Genomic DNA, 16,491 nt, shown 5'->3' with positions numbered 1-16,491 from the left:
CGGGACAAGTCGGGACGGGGACAGGGACAGGGATAGGAATGGTGCGAATGCACTGAAAACTACGCAGACACCTGGTGTGAGGCGAGGCGAGGCGAGGCGAGGCGAGGAAGCCCACATCGCTACCAGTGGCGCCCTCCAGCACGACACTGCCACACCCCGCACAGGCCCTCCGCTGAACACCAGGGACAAGATGCGTCCTCCGCTAGTGTCGAAGGCTGCACGCGCCCAGCGAATGACAGGGGGTGCAACGAGCAGCAGTGCGTCTCACACACGCGGCGGTGCGCCCGCCAATTTGGCCGTCGCTCTGCTGGGACGCCGGGCGCGCCTCCCCGCGCCGTCCTCGAGGAACTGGCGGTTGCGGAAGGAAGCGCTTTCGTCAAATGCGGCCGAAAACTAACATTTTGTGTGTTGGGAGAAAAGCCGAACGCGAATTCTGCCGTGCTCCTACATTAGATGAGCGCCAACGGTCATACCATGATGAATACACCGGTTCTCGTCCGATCACCGAAGTTAAGCATCATCGGGCCCGGCTAGTACTTGGATGGGTGACCGCCTGGGAAACCCGGGTGCTGTTGGCTCCCTTCCTTTTGTTTTTTTGTTATGTCGCCAGCCCAATTTTCAAACTACCTTTCTGTTGTGACAAAGATGCTTCCTTAAGCCTTTTAAACTACTGTAATGGTACGAAAATGCAGTAATTAACTCAGTTTGAGGGAGAATGTGCTAACCAAGTTTGCCAAGAAGACTTTGAAAACGACAAAACAGTACGAATCGGCAGGTGATTTCTGAAATACGTCACCGCCTATTGTTGTGTAGGAGTGTAGAGTTCCAAATTTGATTTGTAACCACGAATGTATTCCTTAGTCGTCTCGTCTCGTCCCGCAGACGTTTGTCGTGCTTGCGCTGTGATATGGACCACGACCCGAGCGGCAGCGAGCGGCAGTCGAGCAAAGTCGGGACAAGTCGGGACGGGGACAGGGACAGGGATAGGAATGGTGCGAATGCACTGCAAACTACGCAGACACCTGGTGTGAGGCGAGGCGAGGCGAGGCGAGGCGAGGTAGCCCACATCGCTACCAGTGGCGCCCTCCAGCATGACACTGCCACACCCCGCACAGGCCCTCCGCTGAACACCAGGGACAAGATGCGTCCTCCGCTAGTGTCGAAGGCTGCACGCGCCCAGCGAATGACAGGGGGTGCAACGAGCAGCAGTGCGTCTCACACACGCGGCGGTGCGCCCGCCAATTTGGCCGTCGCTCTGCTGGGACGCCTGGCGCGCCTCCCCGCGCCGTCCTCGAGGAACTGGCGGTTGCGGAAGGAAGCGCTTTCGTCAAATGCGGCCGAAAACTAACATTTTGTGTGTTGGGAGAAAAGCCGAACGCGAATTCTGCCGTGCTCCAACATTAGATGAGCGCCAACGGTCATACCATGATGAATACACCGGTTCTCGTCCGATCACCGAAGTTAAGCATCATCGGGCCCGGATAGTACTTGGATGGGTGACCGCCTGGGAAACCCGGGTGCTGTTGGCTCCCTTCCTTTTGTTTTTTTGTTATGTCGCCAGCCCAATTTTCAAACTACCTTTCTGTTGTGACAAAGATGCTTCCTTAAGCCTTTTAAACTACTGTAATGGTACGAAAATGCAGTAATTAACTCAGTTTGAGGGAGAATGTGCTAACCAAGTTTGCCAAGAAGACTTTGAAAACGACAAAACAGTACGAATCGGCAGGTGATTTCTGAAATACGTCACCGCCTATTGTTGTGTAGGAGTGTAGAGTTCCAAATTTGATTTGTAACCACGAATGTATTCCTTAGTCGTCTCGTCTCGTCCCGCAGACGTTTGTCGTGCTTGCGCTGTCATATGGACCACGACCCGAGCGGCAGCGAGCGGCAGTAGAGCAAAGTCGGGACAAGTCGGGACGGGGACAGGGACAGGGATAGGAATGGTGCGAATGCACTGCAAACTACGCAGACACCTGGTGTGAGGCGAGGCGAGGCGAGGTAGCCCACATCGCTACCAGTGGCGCCCTCCAGCATGACACTGCCACACCCCGCACAGGCCCTCCGCTGAACACCAGGGACAAGATGCGTCCTCCGCTAGTGTCGAAGGCTGCACGCGCCCAGCGAATGACAGGGGGTGCAACGAGCAGCAGTGCGTCTCACACACGCGGCGGTGCGCCCGCCAATTTGGCCGTCGCTCTGCTGGGACGCCTGGCGCGCCTCCCCGCGCCGTCCTCGAGGAACTGGCGGTTGCGGAAGGAAGCGCTTTCGTCAAATGCGGCCGAAAACTAACATTTTGTGTGTTGGGAGAAAAGCCGAACGCGAATTCTGCCGTGCTCCAACATTAGATGAGCGCCAACGGTCATACCATGATGAATACACCGGTTCTCGTCCGATCACCGAAGTTAAGCATCATCGGGCCCGGATAGTACTTGGATGGGTGACCGCCTGGGAAACCCGGGTGCTGTTGGCTCCCTTCCTTTTGTTTTTTTGTTATGTCGCCAGCCCAATTTTCAAACTACCTTTCTGTTGTGACAAAGATGCTTCCTTAAGCCTTTTAAACTACTGTAATGGTACGAAAATGCAGTAATTAACTCAGTTTGAGGGAGAATGTGCTAACCAAGTTTGCCAAGAAGACTTTGAAAACGACAAAACAGTACGAATCGGCAGGTGATTTCTGAAATACGTCACCGCCTATTGTTGTGTAGGAGTGTAGAGTTCCAAATTTGATTTGTAACCACGAATGTATTCCTTAGTCGTCTCGTCTCGTCCCGCAGACGTTTGTCGTGCTTGCGCTGTCATATGGACCACGACCCGAGCGGCAGCGAGCGGCAGTAGAGCAAAGTCGGGACAAGTCGGGACGGGGACAGGGACAGGGATAGGAATGGTGCGAATGCACTGCAAACTACGCAGACACCTGGTGTGAGGCGAGGCGAGGCGAGGTAGCCCACATCGCTACCAGTGGCGCCCTCCAGCATGACACTGCCACACCCCGCACAGGCCCTCCGCTGAACACCAGGGACAAGATGCGTCCTCCGCTAGTGTCGAAGGCTGCACGCGCCCAGCGAATGACAGGGGGTGCAACGAGCAGCAGTGCGTCTCACACACGCGGCGGTGCGCCCGCCAATTTGGCCGTCGCTCTGCTGGGACGCCTGGCGCGCCTCCCCGCGCCGTCCTCGAGGAACTGGCGGTTGCGGAAGGAAGCGCTTTCGTCAAATGCGGCCGAATACTAACATTTTGTGTGTTGGGAGAAAAGCCGAACGCGAATTCTGCCGTGCTCCAACATTAGATGAGCGCCAACGGTCATACCATGATGAATACACCGGTTCTCGTCCGATCACCGAAGTTAAGCATCATCGGGCCCGGCTAGTACTTGGATGGGTCACCGCCTGGGAAACCCGGGTGCTGTTGGCTCCCTTCCTTTTGTTTTTTTGTTATGTCGCCAGCCCAATTTTCAAACTACCTTTCTGTTGTGACAAAGATGCTTCCTTAAGCCTTTTAAACTACTGTAATGGTACGAAAATGCAGTAATTAACTCAGTTTGAGGGAGAATGTGCTAACCAAGTTTGCCAAGAAGACTTTGAAAACGACAAAACAGTACGAATCGGCAGGTGATTTCTGAAATACGTCACCGCCTATTGTTGTGTAGGAGTGTAGAGTTCCAAATTTGATTTGTAACCACGAATGTATTCCTTAGTCGTCTCGTCTCGTCCCGCAGACGTTTGTCGTGCTTGCGCTGTCATATGGACCACGACCCGAGCGGCAGCGAGCGGCAGTAGAGCAAAGTCGGGACAAGTCGGGACGGGGACAGGGACAGGGATAGGAATGGTGCGAATGCACTGCAAACTACGCAGACACCTGGTGTGAGGCGAGGCGAGGCGAGGCGAGGCGAGGAAGCCCACATCGCTACCAGTGGCGCCCTCCAGCATGACACTGCCACACCCCGCACAGGCCCTCCGCTGAACACCAGGGACAAGATGCGTCCTCCGCTAGTGTCGAAGGCTGCACGCGCCCAGCGAATGACAGGGGGTGCAACGAGCAGCAGTGCGTCTCACACACGCGGCGGTGCGCCCGCCAATTTGGCCGTCGCTCTGCTGGGACGCCGGGCGCGCCTCCCCGCGCCGTCCTCGAGGAACTGGCGGTTGCGGAAGGAAGCGCTTTCGTCAAATGCGGCCGAAAACTAACATTTTGTGTGTTGGGAGAAAAGCCGAACGCGAATTCTGCCGTGCTCCTACATTACATGAGCGCCAACGGTCATACCATGATGAATACACCGGTTCTCGTCCGATCACCGAAGTTAAGCATCATCGGGCCCGGCTAGTACTTGGATGGGTCACCGCCTGGGAAACCCGGGTGCTGTTGGCTCCCTTCCTTCTGTTTTTTTGTTATGTCGCCAGCCCAATTTTCAAACTACCTTTCTGTTGTGACAAAGATGCTTCCTTAAGCCTTTTAAACTACTGTAATGGTACGAAAATGCAGTAATTAACTCAGTTTGAGGGAGAATGTGCTAACCAAGTTTGCCAAGAAGACTTTGAAAACGACAAAACAGTACGAATCGGCAGGTGATTTCTGAAATACGTCACCGCCTATTGTTGTGTAGGAGTGTAGAGTTCCAAATTTGATTTGTAACCACGAATGTATTCCTTAGTCGTCTCGTCTCGTCCCGCAGACGTTTGTCGTGCTTGCGCTGTCATATGGACCACGACCCGAGCGGCAGCGAGCGGCAGTAGAGCAAAGTCGGGACAAGTCGGGACGGGGACAGGGACAGGGATAGGAATGGTGCGAATGCACTGCAAACTACGCAGACACCTGGTGTGAGGCGAGGCGAGGCGAGGCGAGGCGAGGAAGCCCACATCGCTACCAGTGGCGCCCTCCAGCATGACACTGCCACACCCCGCACAGGCCCTCCGCTGAACACCAGGGACAAGATGCGTCCTCCGCTAGTGTCGAAGGCTGCACGCGCCCAGCGAATGACAGGGGGTGCAACGAGCAGCAGTGCGTCTCACACACGCGGCGGTGCGCCCGCCAATTTGGCCGTCGCTCTGCTGGGACGCCGGGCGCGCCTCCCCGCGCCGTCCTCGAGGAACTGGCGGTTGCGGAAGGAAGCGCTTTCGTCAAATGCGGCCGAAAACTAACATTTTGTGTGTTGGGAGAAAAGCCGAACGCGAATTCTGCCGTGCTCCTACATTAGATGAGCGCCAACGGTCATACCATGATGAATACACCGGTTCTCGTCCGATCACCGAAGTTAAGCATCATCGGGCCCGGCTAGTACTTGGAAGGGTCACCGCCTGGGAAACCCGGGTGCTGTTGGCTCCCTTCCTTCTGTTTTTTTGTTATGTCGCCAGCCCAATTTTCAAACTACCTTTCTGTTGTGACAAAGATGCTTCCTTAACCCTTTTAAACTACTGTAATGGTACGAAAATGCAGTAATTAACTCAGTTTGAGGGAGAATGTGCTAACCAAGTTTGCCAAGAAGACTTTGAAAACGACAAAACAGTACGAATCGGCAGGTGATTTCTGAAATACGTCACCGCCTATTGTTGTGTAGGAGTGTAGAGTTCCAAATTTGATTTGTAACCACGAATGTATTCCTTAGTCGTCTCGTCTCGTCCCGCAGACGTTTGTCGTGCTTGCGCTGTCATATGGACCACGACCCGAGCGGCAGCGAGCGGCAGTCGAGCAAAGTCGGGACAAGTCGGGACGGGGACAGGGACAGGGATAGGAATGGTGCGAATGCACTGCAAACTACGCAGACACCTGGTGTGAGGCGAGGCGAGGCGAGGCGAGGCGAGGAAGCCCACATCGCTACCAGTGGTGCCTTCCAGCACGACACTGCCACACCCCGCACAGGCCCTCCGCTGAACACCAGGGACAAGATGCGTCCTCCGCTAGTGTCGAAGGCTGCACGCGCCCAGCGAATGACAGGGGGTGCAACGAGCAGCAGTGCGTCTCACACACGCGGCGGTGCGCCCGCCAATTTGGCCGTCGCTCTGCTGGGACGCCGGGCGCGCCTCCCCGCGCCGTCCTCGAGGAACTGGCGGTTGCGGAAGGAAGCGCTTTCGTCAAATGCGGCCGAAAACTAACATTTTGTGTGTTGGGAGAAAAGCCGAACGCGAATTCTGCGTGCTCCTACATTAGATGAGCGCCAACGGTCATACAGTGATGAATACACCGGTTCTCGTCCGATCACCGAAGTTAAGCATCATCGGGCCCGGCTAGTACTTGGATGGGTGACCGCCTGGGAAACCCGGGTGCTGTTGGCTCCCTTCCTTTTGTTTTTTTGTTATGTCGCCAGCCCAATTTTCAAACTACCTTTCTGTTGTGACAAAGATGCTTCCTTAAGCCTTTTAAACTACTGTAATGGTACGAAAATGCAGTAATTAACTCAGTTTGAGGGAGAATGTGCTAACCAAGTTTGCCAAGAAGACTTTGAAAACGACAAAACAGTACGAATCGGCAGGTGATTTCTGAAATACGTCACCGCCTATTGTTGTGTAGGAGTGTAGAGTTCCAAATTTGATTTGTAACCACGAATGTATTCCTTAGTCGTCTCGTCTCGTCCCGCAGACGTTTGTCGTGCTTGCGCTGTCATATGGACCACGACCCGAGCGGCAGCGAGCGGCAGTAGAGCAAAGTCGGGACAAGTCGGGACGGGGACAGGGACAGGGATAGGAATGGTGCGAATGCACTGCAAACTACGCAGACACCTGGTGTTAGGCGAGGCGAGGCGAGGCGAGGCGAGGAAGCCCACATCGCTACCAGTGGCGCCCTCCAGCACGACACTGCCACACCCCGCACAGGCCCTCCGCTGAACACCAGGGACAAGATGCGTCCTCCGCTAGTGTCGAAGGCTGCACGCGCCCAGCGAATGACAGGGGGTGCAACGAGCAGCAGTGCGTCTCACACACGCGGCGGTGCGCCCGCCAATTTGGCCGTCGCTCTGCTGGGACGCCGGGCGCGCCTCCCCGCGCCGTCCTCGAGGAACTGGCGGTTGCGGAAGGAAGCGCTTTCGTCAAATGCGGCCGAAAACTAACATTTTGTGTGTTGGGAGAAAAGCCGAACGCGAATTCTGCCGTGCTCCTACATTAGATGAGCGCCAACGGTCATACCATGATGAATACACCGGTTCTCGTCCGATCACCGAAGTTAAGCATCATCGGGCCCGGCTAGTACTTGGATGGGTGACCGCCTGGGAAACCCGGGTGCTGTTGGCTCCCTTCCTTTTGTTTTTTTGTTATGTCGCCAGCCCAATTTTCAAACTACCTTTCTGTTGTGACAAAGATGCTTCCTTAAGCCTTTTAAACTACTGTAATGGTACGAAAATGCAGTAATTAACTCAGTTTGAGGGAGAATGTGCTAACCAAGTTTGCCAAGAAGACTTTGAAAACGACAAAACAGTACGAATCGGCAGGTGATTTCTGAAATACGTCACCGCCTATTGTTGTGTAGGAGTGTAGAGTTCCAAATTTGATTTGTAACCACGAATGTATTCCTTAGTCGTCTCGTCTCGTCCCGCAGACGTTTGTCGTGCTTGCGCTGTGATATGGACCACGACCCGAGCGGCAGCGAGCGGCAGTCGAGCAAAGTCGGGACAAGTCGGGACGGGGACAGGGACAGGGATAGGAATGGTGCGAATGCACTGCAAACTACGCAGACACCTGGTGTGAGGCGAGGCGAGGCGAGGCGAGGCGAGGTAGCCCACATCGCTACCAGTGGCGCCCTCCAGCATGACACTGCCACACCCCGCACAGGCCCTCCGCTGAACACCAGGGACAAGATGCGTCCTCCGCTAGTGTCGAAGGCTGCACGCGCCCAGCGAATGACAGGGGGTGCAACGAGCAGCAGTGCGTCTCACACACGCGGCGGTGCGCCCGCCAATTTGGCCGTCGCTCTGCTGGGACGCCTGGCGCGCCTCCCCGCGCCGTCCTCGAGGAACTGGCGGTTGCGGAAGGAAGCGCTTTCGTCAAATGCGGCCGAAAACTAACATTTTGTGTGTTGGGAGAAAAGCCGAACGCGAATTCTGCCGTGCTCCAACATTAGATGAGCGCCAACGGTCATACCATGATGAATACACCGGTTCTCGTCCGATCACCGAAGTTAAGCATCATCGGGCCCGGATAGTACTTGGATGGGTGACCGCCTGGGAAACCCGGGTGCTGTTGGCTCCCTTCCTTTTGTTTTTTTGTTATGTCGCCAGCCCAATTTTCAAACTACCTTTCTGTTGTGACAAAGATGCTTCCTTAAGCCTTTTAAACTACTGTAATGGTACGAAAATGCAGTAATTAACTCAGTTTGAGGGAGAATGTGCTAACCAAGTTTGCCAAGAAGACTTTGAAAACGACAAAACAGTACGAATCGGCAGGTGATTTCTGAAATACGTCACCGCCTATTGTTGTGTAGGAGTGTAGAGTTCCAAATTTGATTTGTAACCACGAATGTATTCCTTAGTCGTCTCGTCTCGTCCCGCAGACGTTTGTCGTGCTTGCGCTGTCATATGGACCACGACCCGAGCGGCAGCGAGCGGCAGTAGAGCAAAGTCGGGACAAGTCGGGACGGGGACAGGGACAGGGATAGGAATGGTGCGAATGCACTGCAAACTACGCAGACACCTGGTGTGAGGCGAGGCGAGGCGAGGTAGCCCACATCGCTACCAGTGGCGCCCTCCAGCATGACACTGCCACACCCCGCACAGGCCCTCCGCTGAACACCAGGGACAAGATGCGTCCTCCGCTAGTGTCGAAGGCTGCACGCGCCCAGCGAATGACAGGGGGTGCAACGAGCAGCAGTGCGTCTCACACACGCGGCGGTGCGCCCGCCAATTTGGCCGTCGCTCTGCTGGGACGCCTGGCGCGCCTCCCCGCGCCGTCCTCGAGGAACTGGCGGTTGCGGAAGGAAGCGCTTTCGTCAAATGCGGCCGAAAACTAACATTTTGTGTGTTGGGAGAAAAGCCGAACGCGAATTCTGCCGTGCTCCAACATTAGATGAGCGCCAACGGTCATACCATGATGAATACACCGGTTCTCGTCCGATCACCGAAGTTAAGCATCATCGGGCCCGGCTAGTACTTGGATGGGTCACCGCCTGGGAAACCCGGGTGCTGTTGGCTCCCTTCCTTTTGTTTTTTTGTTATGTCGCCAGCCCAATTTTCAAACTACCTTTCTGTTGTGACAAAGATGCTTCCTTAAGCCTTTTAAACTACTGTAATGGTACGAAAATGCAGTAATTAACTCAGTTTGAGGGAGAATGTGCTAACCAAGTTTGCCAAGAAGACTTTGAAAACGACAAAACAGTACGAATCGGCAGGTGATTTCTGAAATACGTCACCGCCTATTGTTGTGTAGGAGTGTAGAGTTCCAAATTTGATTTGTAACCACGAATGTATTCCTTAGTCGTCTCGTCTCGTCCCGCAGACGTTTGTCGTGCTTGCGCTGTCATATGGACCACGACCCGAGCGGCAGCGAGCGGCAGTAGAGCAAAGTCGGGACAAGTCGGGACGGGGACAGGGACAGGGATAGGAATGGTGCGAATGCACTGCAAACTACGCAGACACCTGGTGTGAGGCGAGGCGAGGCGAGGCGAGGCGAGGAAGCCCACATCGCTACCAGTGGCGCCCTCCAGCATGACACTGCCACACCCCGCACAGGCCCTCCGCTGAACACCAGGGACAAGATGCGTCCTCCGCTAGTGTCGAAGGCTGCACGCGCCCAGCGAATGACAGGGGGTGCAACGAGCAGCAGTGCGTCTCACACACGCGGCGGTGCGCCCGCCAATTTGGCCGTCGCTCTGCTGGGACGCCGGGCGCGCCTCCCCGCGCCGTCCTCGAGGAACTGGCGGTTGCGGAAGGAAGCGCTTTCGTCAAATGCGGCCGAAAACTAACATTTTGTGTGTTGGGAGAAAAGCCGAACGCGAATTCTGCCGTGCTCCTACATTACATGAGCGCCAACGGTCATACCATGATGAATACACCGGTTCTCGTCCGATCACCGAAGTTAAGCATCATCGGGCCCGGCTAGTACTTGGATGGGTCACCGCCTGGGAAACCCGGGTGCTGTTGGCTCCCTTCCTTCTGTTTTTTTGTTATGTCGCCAGCCCAATTTTCAAACTACCTTTCTGTTGTGACAAAGATGCTTCCTTAAGCCTTTTAAACTACTGTAATGGTACGAAAATGCAGTAATTAACTCAGTTTGAGGGAGAATGTGCTAACCAAGTTTGCCAAGAAGACTTTGAAAACGACAAAACAGTACGAATCGGCAGGTGATTTCTGAAATACGTCACCGCCTATTGTTGTGTAGGAGTGTAGAGTTCCAAATTTGATTTGTAACCACGAATGTATTCCTTAGTCGTCTCGTCTCGTCCCGCAGACGTTTGTCGTGCTTGCGCTGTCATATGGACCACGACCCGAGCGGCAGCGAGCGGCAGTAGAGCAAAGTCGGGACAAGTCGGGACGGGGACAGGGACAGGGATAGGAATGGTGCGAATGCACTGCAAACTACGCAGACACCTGGTGTGAGGCGAGGCGAGGCGAGGCGAGGCGAGGAAGCCCACATCGCTACCAGTGGCGCCCTCCAGCATGACACTGCCACACCCCGCACAGGCCCTCCGCTGAACACCAGGGACAAGATGCGTCCTCCGCTAGTGTCGAAGGCTGCACGCGCCCAGCGAATGACAGGGGGTGCAACGAGCAGCAGTGCGTCTCACACACGCGGCGGTGCGCCCGCCAATTTGGCCGTCGCTCTGCTGGGACGCCGGGCGCGCCTCCCCGCGCCGTCCTCGAGGAACTGGCGGTTGCGGAAGGAAGCGCTTTCGTCAAATGCGGCCGAAAACTAACATTTTGTGTGTTGGGAGAAAAGCCGAACGCGAATTCTGCCGTGCTCCTACATTAGATGAGCGCCAACGGTCATACCATGATGAATACACCGGTTCTCGTCCGATCACCGAAGTTAAGCATCATCGGGCCCGGCTAGTACTTGGAAGGGTCACCGCCTGGGAAACCCGGGTGCTGTTGGCTCCCTTCCTTCTGTTTTTTTGTTATGTCGCCAGCCCAATTTTCAAACTACCTTTCTGTTGTGACAAAGATGCTTCCTTAACCCTTTTAAACTACTGTAATGGTACGAAAATGCAGTAATTAACTCAGTTTGAGGGAGAATGTGCTAACCAAGTTTGCCAAGAAGACTTTGAAAACGACAAAACAGTACGAATCGGCAGGTGATTTCTGAAATACGTCACCGCCTATTGTTGTGTAGGAGTGTAGAGTTCCAAATTTGATTTGTAACCACGAATGTATTCCTTAGTCGTCTCGTCTCGTCCCGCAGACGTTTGTCGTGCTTGCGCTGTCATATGGACCACGACCCGAGCGGCAGCGAGCGGCAGTCGAGCAAAGTCGGGACAAGTCGGGACGGGGACAGGGACAGGGATAGGAATGGTGCGAATGCACTGCAAACTACGCAGACACCTGGTGTGAGGCGAGGCGAGGCGAGGCGAGGCGAGGAAGCCCACATCGCTACCAGTGGTGCCTTCCAGCACGACACTGCCACACCCCGCACAGGCCCTCCGCTGAACACCAGGGACAAGATGCGTCCTCCGCTAGTGTCGAAGGCTGCACGCGCCCAGCGAATGACAGGGGGTGCAACGAGCAGCAGTGCGTCTCACACACGCGGCGGTGCGCCCGCCAATTTGGCCGTCGCTCTGCTGGGACGCCGGGCGCGCCTCCCCGCGCCGTCCTCGAGGAACTGGCGGTTGCGGAAGGAAGCGCTTTCGTCAAATGCGGCCGAAAACTAACATTTTGTGTGTTGGGAGAAAAGCCGAACGCGAATTCTGCGTGCTCCTACATTAGATGAGCGCCAACGGTCATACAGTGATGAATACACCGGTTCTCGTCCGATCACCGAAGTTAAGCATCATCGGGCCCGGCTAGTACTTGGATGGGTGACCGCCTGGGAAACCCGGGTGCTGTTGGCTCCCTTCCTTTTGTTTTTTTGTTATGTCGCCAGCCCAATTTTCAAACTACCTTTCTGTTGTGACAAAGATGCTTCCTTAAGCCTTTTAAACTACTGTAATGGTACGAAAATGCAGTAATTAACTCAGTTTGAGGGAGAATGTGCTAACCAAGTTTGCCAAGAAGACTTTGAAAACGACAAAACAGTACGAATCGGCAGGTGATTTCTGAAATACGTCACCGCCTATTGTTGTGTAGGAGTGTAGAGTTCCAAATTTGATTTGTAACCACGAATGTATTCCTTAGTCGTCTCGTCTCGTCCCGCAGACGTTTGTCGTGCTTGCGCTGTCATATGGACCACGACCCGAGCGGCAGCGAGCGGCAGTAGAGCAAAGTCGGGACAAGTCGGGACGGGGACAGGGACAGGGATAGGAATGGTGCGAATGCACTGCAAACTACGCAGACACCTGGTGTTAGGCGAGGCGAGGCGAGGCGAGGCGAGGAAGCCCACATCGCTACCAGTGGCGCCCTCCAGCATGACACTGCCACACCCCGCACAGGCCCTCCGCTGAACACCAGGGACAAGATGCGTCCTCCGCTAGTGTCGAAGGCTGCACGCGCCCAGCGAATGACAGGGGGTGCAACGAGCAGCAGTGCGTCTCACACACGCGGCGGTGCGCCCGCCAATTTGGCCGTCGCTCTGCTGGGACGCCTGGCGCGCCTCCCCGCGCCGTCCTCGAGGAACTGGCGGTTGCGGAAGGAAGCGCTTTCGTCAAATGCGGCCGAAAACTAACATTTTGTGTGTTGGGAGAAAAGCCGAACGCGAATTCTGCCGTGCTCCAACATTAGATGAGCGCCAACGGTCATACCATGATGAATACACCGGTTCTCGTCCGATCACCGAAGTTAAGCATCATCGGGCCCGGCTAGTACTTGGATGGGTGACCGCCTGGGAAACCCGGGTGCTGTTGGCTCCCTTCCTTCTGTTTTTTTGTTATGTCGCCAGCCCAATTTTCAAACTACCTTTCTGTTGTGACAAAGATGCTTCCTTAAGCCTTTTAAACTACTGTAATGGTACGAAAATGCAGTAATTAACTCAGTTTGAGGGAGAATGTGCTAACCAAGTTTGCCAAGAAGACTTTGAAAACGACAAAACAGTACGAATCGGCAGGTGATTTCTGAAATACGTCACCGCCTATTGTTGTGTAGGAGTGTAGAGTTCCAAATTTGATTTGTAACCACGAATGTATTCCTTAGTCGTCTCGTCTCGTCCCGCAGACGTTTGTCGTGCTTGCGCTGTGATATGGACCACGACCCGAGCGGCAGCGAGCGGCAGTAGAGCAAAGTCGGGACAAGTCGGGACGGGGACAGGGACAGGGATAGGAATGGTGCGAATGCACTGCAAACTACGCAGACACCTGGTGTGAGGCGAGGCGAGGCGAGGCGAGGCGAGGAAGCCCACATCGCTACCAGTGGCGCCCTCCAGCATGACACTGCCACACCCCGCACAGGCCCTCCGCTGAACACCAGGGACAAGATGCGTCCTCCGCTAGTGTCGAAGGCTGCACGCGCCCAGCGAATGACAGGGGGTGCAACGAGCAGCAGTGCGTCTCACACACGCGGCGGTGCGCCCGCCAATTTGGCCGTCGCTCTGCTGGGACGCCGGGCGCGCCTCCCCGCGCCGTCCTCGAGGAACTGGCGGTTGCGGAAGGAAGCGCTTTCGTCAAATGCGGCCGAAAACTAACATTTTGTGTGTTGGGAGAAAAGCCGAACGCGAATTCTGCCGTGCTCCTACATTACATGAGCGCCAACGGTCATACCATGATGAATACACCGGTTCTCGTCCGATCACCGAAGTTAAGCATCATCGGGCCCGGCTAGTACTTGGATGGGTCACCGCCTGGGAAACCCGGGTGCTGTTGGCTCCCTTCCTTCTGTTTTTTTGTTATGTCGCCAGCCCAATTTTCAAACTACCTTTCTGTTGTGACAAAGATGCTTCCTTAAGCCTTTTAAACTACTGTAATGGTACGAAAATGCAGTAATTAACTCAGTTTGAGGGAGAATGTGCTAACCAAGTTTGCCAAGAAGACTTTGAAAACGACAAAACAGTAGGAATCGGCAGGTGATTTCTGAAATACGTCACCGCCTATTGTTGTGTAGGAGTGTAGAGTTCCAAATTTGATTTGTAACCACGAATGTATTCCTTAGTCGTCTCGTCTCGTCCCGCAGACGTTTGTCGTGCTTGCGCTGTGATATGGACCACGACCCGAGCGGCAGCGAGCGGCAGTCGAGCAAAGTCGGGACAACTCGGGACGGGGACAGGGACAGGGATAGGAATGGTGCGAATGCACTGCAAACTACGCAGACACCTGGTGTGAGGCGAGGCGAGGCGAGGCGAGGCGAGGTAGCCCACATCGCTACCAGTGGCGCCCTCCAGCATGACACTGCCACACCCCGCACAGGCCCTCCGCTGAACACCAGGGACAAGATGCGTCCTCCGCTAGTGTCGAAGGCTGCACGCGCCCAGCGAATGACAGGGGGTGCAACGAGCAGCAGTGCGTCTCACACACGCGGCGGTGCGCCCGCCAATTTGGCCGTCGCTCTGCTGGGACGCCGGGCGCGCCTCCCCGCGCCGTCCTCGAGGAACTGGCGGTTGCGGAAGGAAGCGCTTTCGTCAAATGCGGCCGAAAACTAACATTTTGTGTGTTGGGAGAAAAGCCGAACGCGAATTCTGCCGTGCTCCTACATTACATGAGCGCCAACGGTCATACCATGATGAATACACCGGTTCTCGTCCGATCACCGAAGTTAAGCATCATCGGGCCCGGCTAGTACTTGGATGGGTCACCGCCTGGGAAACCCGGGTGCTGTTGGCTCCCTTCCTTTTGTTTTTTTGTTATGTCGCCAGCCCAATTTTCAAACTACCTTTCTGTTGTGACAAAGATGCTTCCTTAAGCCTTTTAAACTACTGTAATGGTACGAAAATGCAGTAATTAACTCAGTTTGAGGGAGAATGTGCTAACCAAGTTTGCCAAGAAGACTTTGAAAACGACAAAACAGTACGAATCGGCAGGTGATTTCTGAAATACGTCACCGCCTATTGTTGTGTGGGAGTGTAGAGTTCCAAATTTGATTTGTAACCACGAATGTATTCCTTAGTCGTCTCGTCTCGTCCCGCAGACGTTTGTCGTGCTTGCGCTGTCATATGGACCACGACCCGAGCGGCAGCGAGCGGCAGTCGAGCAAAGTCGGGACAAGTCGGGACGGGGACAGGGACAGGGATAGGAATGGTGCGAATGCACTGCAAACTACGCAGACACCTGGTGTGAGGCGAGGCGAGGCGAGGCGAGGCGAGGAAGCCCACATCGCTACCAGTGGTGCCCTCCAGCACGACACTGCCACACCCCGCACAGGCCCTCCGCTGAACACCAGGGACAAGATGCGTCCTCCGCTAGTGTCGAAGGCTGCACGCGCCCAGCGAATGACAGGGGGTGCAACGAGCAGCAGTGCGTCTCACACACGCGGCGGTGCGCCCGCCAATTTGGCCGTCGCTCTGCTGGGACGCCGGGCGCGCCTCCCCGCGCCGTCCTCGAGGAACTGGCGGTTGCGGAAGGAAGCGCTTTCGTCAAATGCGGCCGAAAACGAACATTTTGTGTGTTGGGAGAAAAGCCGAACGCGAATTCTGCGTGCTCCTACATTAGATGAGCGCCAACGGTCATACAGTGATGAATACACCGGTTCTCGTCCGATCACCGAAGTTAAGCATCATCGGGCCCGGCTAGTACTTGGATGGGTGACCGCCTGGGAAACCCGGGTGCTGTTGGCTCCCTTCCTTTTGTTTTTTTGTTATGTCGCCAGCCCAATTTTCAAACTACCTTTCTGTTGTGACAAAGATGCTTCCTTAAGCCTTTTAAACTACTGTAATGGTACGAAAATGCAGTAATTAACTCAGTTTGAGGGAGAATGTGCTAACCAAGTTTGCCAAGAAGACTTTGAAAACGACAAAACAGTACGAATCGGCAGGTGATTTCTGAAATACGTCACCGCCTATTGTTGTGTAGGAGTGTAGAGTTCCAAATTTGATTTGTAACCACGAATGTATTCCTTAGTCGTCTCGTCTCGTCCCGCAGACGTTTGTCGTGCTTGCGCTGTCATATGGACCACGACCCGAGCGGCAGCGAGCGGCAGTCGAGCAAAGTCGGGACAAGTCGGGACGGGGACAGGGACAGGGATAGGAATGGTGCGAATGCACTGCAAACTACGCAGACACCTGGTGTGAGGCGAGGCGAGGCGAGGCGAGGCGAGGTAGCCCACATCGCTACCAGTGGCGCCCTCCAGCATGACACTGCCACACCCCGCACAGGCCCTCCGCTGAACACCAGGGACAAGATGCGTCCTCCGCTAGTGTCGAAGGCTGCACGCGCCCAGCGAATGACAGGGGGTGCAACGAGCAGCAGTGCGTCTCACACACGCGGCGGTGCGCCCGCCAATTTGGCCGTCGCTCTGCTGGGACGCCTGGCGCGCCTCCCCGCGCCGTCCTCGAGGAACTGGCGGTT

General features: G+C 55.2%; 17 non-coding genes across 17 annotated transcripts; all 17 read left to right on the top strand.

Moving 5' to 3' along the window:
• The first annotated feature begins 459 nt into the window (after positions 1–459).
• On the top strand, positions 460–578 carry LOC126115200 (5S ribosomal RNA). Its single transcript, XR_007525258.1, has one exon. It is a non-coding gene; the product is annotated as a 5S ribosomal RNA (ribosomal RNA).
• Positions 579–1,410: 832 nt separating this feature from the next.
• Positions 1,411–1,529, top strand: LOC126115196 (5S ribosomal RNA). Its single transcript, XR_007525254.1, has one exon. It is a non-coding gene; the product is annotated as a 5S ribosomal RNA (ribosomal RNA).
• An 822-nt stretch (positions 1,530–2,351) lies between these two features.
• Positions 2,352–2,470, top strand: LOC126115195 (5S ribosomal RNA). Its single transcript, XR_007525253.1, has one exon. It is a non-coding gene; the product is annotated as a 5S ribosomal RNA (ribosomal RNA).
• Positions 2,471–3,292: 822 nt separating this feature from the next.
• LOC126115358 (5S ribosomal RNA) lies at positions 3,293–3,411 on the top strand. The gene has a single exon (XR_007525401.1). It is a non-coding gene; the product is annotated as a 5S ribosomal RNA (ribosomal RNA).
• An 832-nt stretch (positions 3,412–4,243) lies between these two features.
• LOC126115355 (5S ribosomal RNA) lies at positions 4,244–4,362 on the top strand. Its single transcript, XR_007525399.1, has one exon. It is a non-coding gene; the product is annotated as a 5S ribosomal RNA (ribosomal RNA).
• Positions 4,363–5,194: 832 nt separating this feature from the next.
• Positions 5,195–5,313, top strand: LOC126115447 (5S ribosomal RNA). Its single transcript, XR_007525481.1, has one exon. It is a non-coding gene; the product is annotated as a 5S ribosomal RNA (ribosomal RNA).
• An 831-nt stretch (positions 5,314–6,144) lies between these two features.
• On the top strand, positions 6,145–6,263 carry LOC126115451 (5S ribosomal RNA). Its single transcript, XR_007525485.1, has one exon. It is a non-coding gene; the product is annotated as a 5S ribosomal RNA (ribosomal RNA).
• Positions 6,264–7,095: 832 nt separating this feature from the next.
• Positions 7,096–7,214, top strand: LOC126115199 (5S ribosomal RNA). Its single transcript, XR_007525257.1, has one exon. It is a non-coding gene; the product is annotated as a 5S ribosomal RNA (ribosomal RNA).
• An 832-nt stretch (positions 7,215–8,046) lies between these two features.
• Positions 8,047–8,165, top strand: LOC126115194 (5S ribosomal RNA). The gene has a single exon (XR_007525252.1). It is a non-coding gene; the product is annotated as a 5S ribosomal RNA (ribosomal RNA).
• An 822-nt stretch (positions 8,166–8,987) lies between these two features.
• LOC126115354 (5S ribosomal RNA) lies at positions 8,988–9,106 on the top strand. Its single transcript, XR_007525398.1, has one exon. It is a non-coding gene; the product is annotated as a 5S ribosomal RNA (ribosomal RNA).
• Positions 9,107–9,938: 832 nt separating this feature from the next.
• Positions 9,939–10,057, top strand: LOC126115353 (5S ribosomal RNA). The gene has a single exon (XR_007525397.1). It is a non-coding gene; the product is annotated as a 5S ribosomal RNA (ribosomal RNA).
• Positions 10,058–10,889: 832 nt separating this feature from the next.
• LOC126115446 (5S ribosomal RNA) lies at positions 10,890–11,008 on the top strand. The gene has a single exon (XR_007525480.1). It is a non-coding gene; the product is annotated as a 5S ribosomal RNA (ribosomal RNA).
• Positions 11,009–11,839: 831 nt separating this feature from the next.
• Positions 11,840–11,958, top strand: LOC126115450 (5S ribosomal RNA). Its single transcript, XR_007525484.1, has one exon. It is a non-coding gene; the product is annotated as a 5S ribosomal RNA (ribosomal RNA).
• An 832-nt stretch (positions 11,959–12,790) lies between these two features.
• LOC126115197 (5S ribosomal RNA) lies at positions 12,791–12,909 on the top strand. The gene has a single exon (XR_007525255.1). It is a non-coding gene; the product is annotated as a 5S ribosomal RNA (ribosomal RNA).
• Positions 12,910–13,741: 832 nt separating this feature from the next.
• LOC126115352 (5S ribosomal RNA) lies at positions 13,742–13,860 on the top strand. The gene has a single exon (XR_007525396.1). It is a non-coding gene; the product is annotated as a 5S ribosomal RNA (ribosomal RNA).
• Positions 13,861–14,692: 832 nt separating this feature from the next.
• Positions 14,693–14,811, top strand: LOC126115351 (5S ribosomal RNA). Its single transcript, XR_007525395.1, has one exon. It is a non-coding gene; the product is annotated as a 5S ribosomal RNA (ribosomal RNA).
• Positions 14,812–15,642: 831 nt separating this feature from the next.
• LOC126115449 (5S ribosomal RNA) lies at positions 15,643–15,761 on the top strand. Its single transcript, XR_007525483.1, has one exon. It is a non-coding gene; the product is annotated as a 5S ribosomal RNA (ribosomal RNA).
• The last annotated feature ends 730 nt before the right edge of the window (positions 15,762–16,491 follow it).

Source organism: Schistocerca cancellata, unplaced genomic scaffold (genome assembly GCF_023864275.1).
Source record: "Schistocerca cancellata isolate TAMUIC-IGC-003103 unplaced genomic scaffold, iqSchCanc2.1 HiC_scaffold_317, whole genome shotgun sequence".
Classification (NCBI taxonomy): Eukaryota; Metazoa; Arthropoda; class Insecta; order Orthoptera; family Acrididae; genus Schistocerca; species Schistocerca cancellata.
This window is presented reverse-complemented; position numbering and strand designations above follow the sequence as displayed.